Below are 11,266 nucleotides of genomic sequence, written 5' to 3' on the forward strand. Positions count from 1 at the left end.
ATGATACCCTACGTTAGACACTTTTGCATAAAGTGATATTTTACTATCAATTATGGTTTACAGGAAGCAAAAAGCTTACTTATGATGTTATTTTATATCAAAAGCATTTTATGTGGTGTTAAATTAATTTTTTTAAAGCTTTGGGAAGAATCATGTTATACAAAAGCAAATGCCCATTCTAAAGTTTTTTAAATGACTTTGGTTTCACTTGAAGGCAGGATTGTGTTCTTTTTTATTTATTGGTATGTGTTTAAAAATATTAACACAGTATGTCATTAAAAATGATAATGCCAAATTCCTGCATTGGAATATAAATTAAGTATGACCTTTTTTTTAATTGTCCAACATGAAGAAAATGTGCATCAGTCTATATTGTGAACACCTCAAAGGCAGCTGAACATATTTTGTGTTGAGGTTGCAAATATATGTAGAAGAAAACTCAGTCTAAAAAGTTCTGTTAGACATGAACAGACATTTTTTATCAGAGATTTTGTAAAATTTATTTTACTAAATATGTGGGCTGTTTGCTGCAATTTTGTCCCTTTAAGTATTGAAAAATGAGTAAAAAAAATGAAGGGCAGTATTGGTACTCTTTTAAGTGTTCATATTTGTATAGGCCTTTCATATTTATTTCTATATATTAAAAATGTATAGCAGACACCTTTTGAATAAAATTGACAACTGGAATAGACTTTTAAAGTTCTGTGTTGTGTTTGAACTAAATGGAATGATACGTGGCCTGTTCCTGCTGAGCTTCAGTGGCTTTGAGCAGCATGTCATACCCTTGAGAAGCCCTTCTTGCCTAATGTCTGCATAGAGGTGGAAGGATCAAAACCTCAGAAGGAATGAATGAAAGGAAAAATAATTCAGACAGTGGTGGAATAAAGGACAAAAGTCATATAAACAATAGGGACTGAGTTTTAATAGTTGCAGTCAGTGCTGCAGGAGGCCTTAAAAGGCACTGCAATAACACTTTTATTTTAAAGGTCCTGCAACAGAAAATAGGTCATAAATACTGACTAGTAAGGTTTATTTGTACATATTTAGTGTGTGAATGCCTACTTTATTGCACTGAAAAAGGGGGCAGACCTGGAGTGAGACTCTCACAAATAAGGTTATAGACCAGGCATCCTTTTAGCTAATTTGGTTTACTGTGCATCAGGCAGAAGTATTCAAAGGAAATTTTAGCAGTTTGAGACTAAACCACTCATTGCCTGGTTAGCCTTTGGATATGCTGAAGACATCACATGTTTTTCTCCATGTGAGCATAAGCAGGGTATGTATTTTTAAGTTGTTTGGAAGTAGACTGACTGCTGTACTGACAGGTATTCATGATTATCTCTCAGCAAGACCCAAATCTCCTACTGGCCAATTTACTGTCCTGTTGTGTAATAGCAGAGCTCAGTCTGAACATCTATTATTAGGATGCTTTCACATGAAATTAATCTCTGCAAATGCAAGGTAGAGCAGTTAATCAGCATTGTCAACACTACTGTGTGGTTCATCTGGTATTGGGTTTGCTGTACAAGTGTACCATTATGTTGCTTCATCCTATTATTCTGTATAGAAAGATACAGCTATGATGACAGTGTGTTAGCTCTAGAGGGCTTCATCACTATTAAGCCCAGCATAGACACAAGAATGCTTTTTTTGGTGTTACTTTTGCATGAAAAAATTATGGTACCAAAAGTAAATGTGAAAGTGCATGGAATTGCTACATGAGTGTAGTAGCACTGAAAATACGTGTTAAGCAAGATAATTCTGTGAAACATGTCTGCTAAAACTTCATGAGGCAATCCAATGACACTTTCTTAGATCTATTGCCTTCACTTTTTTTTTAACTCAGAACTAGGCAAAAGAAATGACAGTCTTAAGATTCTGAAGATGATCAGAGGGCTGGAGCACCTCTCATTGAAGACAGAGTGAGAGAGTTGGGGTTGTTCAACCTGAAGAAGAGAAGGCTCAGGAGAGAGTTTAGAGCAGCCTTCCAGTACCTAAAGGGGTCCTGCAAAAGAGCTGAAGATGGGCTTTTGACAAGGGCATGTACCGACAGGACAAGGGGCATTGGCTTTAAACTGAAAGAGGGTAGTTCAGATATTAGGATTTAGATATTACTGTGAGGCTGGTAAGGCACTGGACCAGATTGCCCAGAGAAGTTGTGGATGCCCCATCCCTGGCAGTGTTCGAGGTCAGGTGGATGGGGCTTTGAGCAACATGGTCTAGTGGAAAGTGTCCCTGCCCATGGCAGGAGGGTTGGAACTGGATGACCTTGAAGGTCCCTTCCAACCCAAACCACGCAGTGATTCCATGACACTTTTCTCCTCACTCATGGGTTATTTGCAGTATTAGCTTGTCTGCCATTTTTTTTTTTTGAGTAATTTTGTTTAGCACAGGTGGTTGCAGATTTATCACTTACAACTTTGAACTTTGTTGCAGCATACATCACATGCATACTATATGTTGCTTCATGAAACACTTTAAAATTGTTATAATCATCCCTTCATGTCAGAAAATTGGTCAGAAAGATGTCATAAACTTTGGAACTGTAAGGATAATTTTCTTAAAACCTGAAGTGTTTGCTAACACTTCTCGCTTTTGCATCTGTGTGAAACATTACAAGAAGGTGAGATGCCATTTGGAATTAACATCAGGCTGCATATATAAAGCAGACCCCAAATTTTTTTCCCCACTGTGGAGCTGAGTTGGCTGTTGTAGAGCAGATCCTATTCCACCAGGCCTTATGTTACAGCCATCATGAGAGAAAGCCCAGCACTCCATGCTGTCCATAGTAGTTAATGTAATGAGAGAATGCAGAACAATTCATCAAATCACCTTTGGCTCCTGTTTTCTAGCTAAAACCATGGCATGCGCAGGGAAGAGGAGGTGCTGAAGTTCTAACAAAATACAGGTGGAAGTATTGCATTATTCAGAGAAGATCTTAAAAGTTTAAAAAATAAAAGTCAAGAAACAGAACCATTTTTACCTAATTCTTTCTAATGGGAAACAGAATGTGCCAAGCGTCAGGGAGGATAAGAATTTACAACTTTGTGTCATCTTTACAGGGAATTCGTGGCAGATGAATTGGGATGAGTCCCATTGCAGATGGGGCCGATCTTCATATATTCCAGAAGGGTTTGCTTTTCTACTTCTTCCAGTAGTGTTTTCTTATGGTCAGGTCTACACTTTGCTCAGAGCAACATTTTTCTTTCAGTTACTTCCTAAGTGGGAACAGAAATGGAGACCCCAATAAACATTTGTTAGTTCTCTTTTTGATCTATTTGAAGTCTACCAAAGGTATATGGAAACTTTTCTGAGTTCTTATTTCAACTGCTGTAATGGAGTTGCCAGCTCTACAGACACTTCTTTAAAGTGATTTCTTCTTACCATATAAAAAGCACTCTCCTGACAGATCCACCAAAACTTTTGAAGTGTCCTGTCTATTCAGAAATGAATTATTTTTTTATGCCCATCATGCAGTGGATTAATTTTCTGAACTAATGGGCACAGCTGTTGCAGGCTTGCTTGGTTAATGTTTTTTGCCATAGATTTCCACATTCCAGACACACATTTTGGTAATATCTGGCTTTGTGAGAACAAGCTTGAGGGAAAAGACACTGCAACTTGACTCAGTTCCTGAAGGCATTAATGAAAATATAAACCAAACTCCACAGCTTCAGCAAGCACACACAAACCCCAAACTAGTTTTGGAATTCTGATTCTGCACAATCTTGACTCATGTTTATAGAAACAAAATTTCCTGGCTCTGTTTTTCTCCTTGCAAAATCTGGTACCAGCGTAGAAGCACAGCGGCTGTGATGGCATTTCCTGGACTTAAGTCGCCATCTGACTTGAGCAGTGGTGGGGGCAGTTATTTGGGAGGAGTAGGCTTAGGAGAAGACCTCAGCAGCACTCAGAGCCTGTCTGAAGCATACTATAACTATACTTCCAGCATCTAGTGGATGTCTAGTAGTCAATGCTGTATTAGACTTGCTTATCAGGTAGCAGCACCTCCAGGCTTGCTGCTTCCCCTCAAAAGCAAGCTTGTCATCATGCATGCTACCCAATTCCTCTCTCTGTCACTAGCCTTGGTCTGTAATCTTTCCTGCAGATGCTCCCCATGATGATACCTAGGATTGTTCAGGACAAGGCTTGAATGACACTAAAGCTTCGCCTTTGCAAGGGGGCAAAACCAGCTCGAGTGCCTGTGAATCATGTCACATGGGGGCAGCGTGTGGTGTGGTGCTGTGGTGGGGCTCCCTTTGCAGGGCAGTCAGAGGAAGGGGCAGCAGCCAGGCTGGCACAGCCACCCCAGACAGTTTTAAGAGGTGCAGCTGGCCCAGCCACCCTGTTTTCAGTGCCTTATGTGCCCTGGAATATCTTTTTCAGCCTGGGGCTGGCTCAGGTGTGGCTGAACACACACGGGAAGTTAGAGCTGAGGCGGTAATGTGGTTCTGATCTTTGTGCACATCCCACTACCTCCTTTAGGATCCCCACAGAGAGCAAACCTGATAAGGGAAGGCTGCTGTTCTAACGAGTGAGGGAGCTTTATATGAAGAACCTCTGGTATTTTTCTGTCATTGTACAGTATACAAAAATACCATTTCTAGAAGTCAATAAGCTTTCTGCATAGCAGCTGTAATACATGAACCAACAGACAGTCTTATATGTGTAATTTATCCACCCTTCTGTGCAGCAACGGGATCACACATAGGTCTGAAGTTGTGCTGAACACACTACTTCAAGCTGTTTTGGTTACTCCGTGCCCAGTGCTTCATTTGCAAAGCTTTCCTTATGAGCCAATGGGTATCCAGCTTGACAAGCATTTAAAATTGGAGGATGGCTTTTTTTGCTGTCTGCAGCAAGGTGAGTCAGGAGAGCCTGGCATGTGGGCAGCTAAGCACCCACAAGTGCCCAAAAACACACTTCAAGAACAGATGAGAGTAGAGAGCTGACTTAAAAAGACAGCCAGAAAAATCTCAGCCACTGGAATGCATCAATCTATCTTTAGTTTCTTAACTCATAATATCTTACCATTAACAGCTACAGGATGAGATACTGTCTGACTTAATTTACACAGCAGCATAGGTAAATGTACCTGTGTGTGTATGTGTGATGCCCTGTTTCTTTGGTATAAACAAGAGCATGAAACCTACTTCGGCTGCTGTTGCAAGGCAAATAGCAGACCATTATTATTCAATCCACCTGAGCTTTTCAAATGTCAAGATGATATCGCTCATGCTTGCTTTGTCATTATTATGCTTAATCATTTTTATTAGCTGGTGAACCAAGCAATTTTGGTAGATGTGCTGATTTCTAACAGATCGTCCCTTCAAATCATGCAGCAAAACACAGATAGCAAGCAAGCAATTATTTCCTCAGCCCAAGCTCCTAATTTTAATGCAGGTCTCTGTAATTGTAGGAACTAAGTCTATAGGAAGTTTTCATCAACGAGGAATTTGTCCACCTCTGAGGAGTTGGGCCCCATTTCCAGTGTTGACAGCATCTGTGTTAGCAGCATGCTCACACTGGAGCAAATAAAGCCAGAAACACTCAGGTTCCAGAATAATGTTTCCATATTTGTTATATTATGTATATATATCGGGATATTCCTAAGCTTCAGAGAAAAAACACAAAGGGCTTACAGGTTTCACAATGAGGGAAACCGATATAATTAAATATGAAAGGGCAATTTCACCTGTAGAAGGGGGACATCCCAAAAAAGACTGAACTTTTCATATCGGGGTTTTCCTTCCGAAGGAGCTTGATTGCTTTGGCACGCTGTCCTGTTTCGACAGTCCCTGCTCCTTTCCAGGCAGTGTGCCAGGCAAGAGACAGCAGTGGAGACAGGCAGTCAAAGGAAAACACAGGAGTCTGTAATATCGGCTCTTTTGGGACAGAATGAGGACCTGCTTCCATCAAATTTAATCAGATTTAATACTCAACTGCTGTTGAGCAGATACTATTTTGCAACTGGAGAGAGGAAAAGATATTTGGCTGAACACAGGCAGGCTGTGTTGGGAGAAGGTGGTGGTGATTCAGCCCAATATAAATGTGCCACTGCTGGGGTGGGGCAAAGACAATTTTAAGAGGTGCAGCAAGTGCTGGCAGCTGCATGAAATAAATGAATAAGTCAAATGAAGAAAACATCGCTGGCTCCAGGTAATTCGTATGCCCATGACCCAAATTTCCCTTCCTGGCATCCCATAATGCTCTGTGCTTGTGCTGGGTTTACCATATGTATCAGCAGAAAAGCTGAAGGTTTATTTCTCCCAAGAATCCATTTGTCTAACAACAGCACATCTATAATGGAAACAATTGATCCTATACAGCTTGCTGGGCTGTTTTTTTCCCCCTCTTCATTACATACATTTTGGTCCTTTTTTTGATGAGCAGTGCTGCCCCATTACAACCATCCTCGTAAAAAATCACCAATTTTAGCTGCCACTAGCACATACATTACTTAGCAAGGCAGATTGTCTGAAGTTAGAAAACCTGTCAAAAAGCAAGATGTATGAGAAGTAGCTGAGGTCACTTGATTTGTTAAGTGTAGAGGAGACTGAGGCGAGACCTCATTGCAGTGTACAACTTCCTTGAAGGGAAGAGAAGGGGCAGACACTGATGTCTTCTCTGTGGTGACCAGTGACAGAACACAAGGAATGGCTTGAAATTGTGTCAGGGGAGTTTTAGGTCAGATATTAGAAACAAGTTGTTCACCCAGTGGGTGGTTGGACTTTGGAACAGGCTCCCCAGGTCAGTGGTCACAGCACCAAGCCTGACAGAGTTCAAGAAGCATTTGGACAATGCTCTCAGGCACATGATGACCCTTGGTGCTGTCCTGTGCAGGGCCAAGAGTTGGACTTGATGGTCCTTGTGGGTCTCTTCCAACTCAGGATGTTCTATGATAGCTCAGCATGGCTTAGATACTGCAGTTATTCCCCTTTGTAAGATGAAAGAAAATTTTTTTTATATACTTGATCCCTAAAGATGTCTGCCCTGGCCAGCCTGAAAGTAGCCCTCCCTGTCTGACCGCCTTGTGGAGTTAGGTCTGCTCAGTTCACAGTTACAAATGCCATAATTTCCATAGCATGGAAAACCCCAAAAATTGCATCTCCTTTGCTGCTACCTGAGGGCAAGTGAAGGAACTATCTTTGCACGGGGAAGATTGCAGTGTGAAAAGTTGTGCTAACATTTTGGCTTCCGTTTTTTCATTTTTTTCCCCCAAGCATTTTGGCTGTAAGTTTGCAGTCAGTGTTTCTGATATCAGGAACAATAAGGGCATGGGGAATTTAAAAGCACTGCTGCCTTGGCACAAGTGGAAAACCACAATGCTGAAGCAGAGGTTATTCCTTTGAACACTAGCTGAGCATCCCTGAGCATTCACACCAAATGCTGCACTCGCGTCCTGACAGCTTGCAGGATGAGCTCAGATTGGTGCCATGTACCCACTTAGACAGCAGCAATGCAAGCTGGCACACAGGGAGCCAGTTATTCGTGCAGCCTGATGTAGACTGAAAAGGCCAGTATGAAAAAGTTGTCTTTGCAGCCTCTGCTTAAAAAACAGACGTGTGGGACCTGGAAAATGCCAGAACACGGAGCACTGCCCTGCCACAGATAAAAGCTCAGCTCTGGCATGGCAGCAGACAACGGTGCCCAGCTCCATTACTCACCCTTCCTGACTCCATTATTCACATGTCTGACTGGCTGTATCTGCTTGCTGGCTCTGCCCACTCCTGCTGCCCGATTTGATCTGTATACCTATGCCTAGACACCTAGGTGCAGAGTCTTTGTATATTTGTCTCAGGCAGTTAAAAGATAAATAACAGGGAATCCTGAGCCTAGAATCTTCTTTACTTTCTTTCCCCTACACTAGCTGCCTTTATAAGAGGCAGAGCATCTCCTTTGGGATCTGTCTTCTGGTATAAATTCGAATGGCATCCTCTTTAATACTTTTTTTGAATTGAGATAGTAGATAATGCAGAGCAAATTACTGCTTCTGATAACTCAGGTTTCAGAGAAATGTCAGATAAAGTCTTCAAGGCAAATTGTAATGAACACAAGACTTTTATGTTCTTCCAAGATTTTTTGTTTTTCTTTAAGGCTGCCCTATTTTTTCTTCCTCTTCCTTTAGGAAATGTAAGAGCTATGATCTCAGAAGATGTTGCACATGTGCACACAAGAAAAACTACTCCAAAGGATAAAAGTGCAACCAAACAGTTCTCTTCCTATTTTAATTCTGCTTCAGGCAGAAATAAAAAGAAAGTATATTGTCTCTCTGCACAGTCAGAAGCATCCTGTAGCATAGGCTGCTGGTGAAAATGAATTATCTATGCAAAAAAAGTTAATTAAAGCAAAGGTTTTAGAAGATCTGTATTCAAAACAATGTTAAAAAAGTCAAATTCAAAACTGAGGTTTCTCATATCCTACTTGCATGCACTACTAGGGGAATGGCACACCTGATTGGAACACAGTACAATGATGTGTCAGTCACTACTGAGGGAAGAGTTGTGCCATGCTGGATCAGATCATTAACCAAGGCACACACTGGTGAGGATTGCAAAGTCCTGCCAGACAACTTGCCCTTGTGCAATTCCATAGGGCTGCATGGTAGGTGAGACAAATCCAGACAAAGCAGGAATGCCCCTGTGCCCTGCAAGAGGCACAATATTCTTTAAAATGGGCAGAAGCCAGAGGTGGCATCATGTAGGTGGCTGGGTGACAGGATCAGACAGAAGCAGAAATGGTCCTTTTCCATTCCCTGCTCCCCAGCCCACATTTTAAATGTCACCATCGTGGTGTGTCAGAGATCCATCTGAGAACTGAGAATGTGTACTGTGGACCACACTTTTTGGATCTCCAAATTTCGAAGAACATTTCTCATTTAATTGCATATTTTCTGGTTCTAGCAATTCATACAGGGAAATCAAAGATGGAAGTTTCACCCTGCAATTCTTTCTGCAACAAAGCCTCACAGAGGTGCTCTACAGGCAAGGTAAAATAATTTTATATGCTACATAATACACCACTTTAATGAAATCCTGTCCCATTAGGGTGTTGAAGAAGCTGTTATCACTGAATCTCATGTTTTATCAGCACAGTGTAACAGTTTGGGATAAGGTGATGTACCTAAATGTGAAAAACTGGTAACTATATAAATAGAATGAAGTTGGATAATTATAACTTTCAAGATCAGATGGATCAAGTACAAAACCAAAAGCCCATCTAAAGGATGAATTTGATTCCTTATTAGTTACAAGTCACACCTAGGAGTTGATGCCACTTTAAAGAAAGATATAACCATGAAGTATAATTATTCTTAATAGCCAGTGATGTCCTGCCTGCTTTCTGCTGGGGCAGAGAGGGGAGAGCTGTAACCCCTGTGTGAGCACCAGTGTTTCTCACAGGAGGCAAAACAGCTCATGTCTGGCTTTAAATCATACAATGGAACAGGCTTCAACCTCATTTTTCCTTTACAAGCATGGAGTACACTGCACTGTGTATGCTGTTCAGACGGGTAAGATATTCGGAGGTGCTCATTAAAGGAGATCGAGTTGACAGGGTGGTGTTGGGTCATGGCTTGGACTCGATGATCTCAGAGGTCTTTTCCAACGTGGTTGATTCTGTGATTAAGACATGTTGTATGCTTTATGCTATAGCAGAGTTTAAGCACATGGCAATTATTTGCATTCCTTGGAAATGGTGAATGCTCTAGGACACTATGGCCCAGCTAAGGCAGGATGTCCTTATTTTGGGTTGGGTTTTTCTTAGATTTTAAAATATGGGATAGGCGAAGCCACATACAGAAGTCAAAGAAATTACAAGTCAGCACAACAGATCTTGGGGTGAAATTGTAAGCAGAAGATGTCACAGGGTACCTAACAAAACACTGACCTGTCAGAGAAGTGGAGAAATGGGTTAATTTTCCTGATTTTATCAGGAAATTGTTAGAACATTCCTCAGGACATCAGGCCTCACACAAAATGCCACACATCTGTAATGTAAACACACAGCTCCTTTCACAACTGCTGTACCAACACAGTCAGCTGGTATCAAAGTCGGCATGAAAAGGTGACAGCATTTGAAATGTAGTCTCAAACATAACAGATGGCAAGCTGAGCCCAAAGCAAAAACAAATTCCTAAAGGAAATCACAAAAACAAATATCAGAGACAAACGTGCATTTAAAATAAATGAAGAAACACACATAAAAAGAAAATGCCTTAAAGCGAGAATCTTGGAAGAGTTACAAAATCATCAGACTAGAGAAAAAGATCAGTAGGGACAAATGTGAAATATGGAAGGGCTGAGTTGTGTAATGCTGCTTACTCAGTCTGAAGGAGACTCCATATGTTCCCTCTACTCTCATGTAACTACAAGTTGTGAAATAGCTGGTGAGGCTAAGCTGAGGCTGGTCACAGTGCCTCTTGTCTCAGAGAATAAAAACTACATTCATTTCACTCCAGTGGTGGATCCGCTGGCATGGCAGAAGATTGCACAAAGCTAACAGAGGAATAAAGTAGGGCTAATGCTGGTGACAACATAGAGGAACTATTAGAACTGGCTACTGCTAGAGCTCCATTAGTCATAGATGTTAAAAATGAAGTTAGGTTCGTATTGAAATGATCTGTGGAGTTTAATGAATTGATAAAATTCCAAATTTGGACTCCTACCTTCTCTAGAGACACAGGAAATTTCAAATTAATACAAGATTAATGTGCTTAAAACAATGAGATAGTTTGGTGATGAACTGCAGCAAACCACAATATCATTCATAATCCATTAGCTCAATTCCAATTATCTATAATGGTAATGGTCTTATTCTTCCATGTTTTGGGACATTATCAGTGAGCTTGCTTTCCATAAACTGGTCAACTTGCTTAATAATGTAAGTCCTATGAGTGCATATAGCAGTCACACAGCAGTGGAAAACAGCTTGTATATCTTGAGTGGGATCATGGCAGTGCAGCTTGTGCTCACAGCACTTAACAAGAACCTGATTAAAAATAAACGACCTGGTTACTGAAAGACATAGTGAGTATCACTTTGCCCTCATTTTTTTTTTTTTTTTTTGTGTAGGCTCTTGTGAATGAGAAATCTTTCCATTTTGGAAAAAGCCTACTGCTGAAGAACAGGCTTGAAGCCCACGACATGCATGGCCCAGTGTGCTAGGTGGCAGCAAAGGCAGGGAAAGCCAGCTTTGTGCTCTACATTCTCCAGAGCTATGCATTTGTCAGCAAACTGAGCTGCCTTCCCATTGAAAAGAAACACAG

This window comes from Chiroxiphia lanceolata, chromosome 1 (assembly GCF_009829145.1).
Source record: "Chiroxiphia lanceolata isolate bChiLan1 chromosome 1, bChiLan1.pri, whole genome shotgun sequence".
In the NCBI taxonomy this organism is placed as follows: domain Eukaryota; kingdom Metazoa; phylum Chordata; class Aves; order Passeriformes; family Pipridae; genus Chiroxiphia; species Chiroxiphia lanceolata.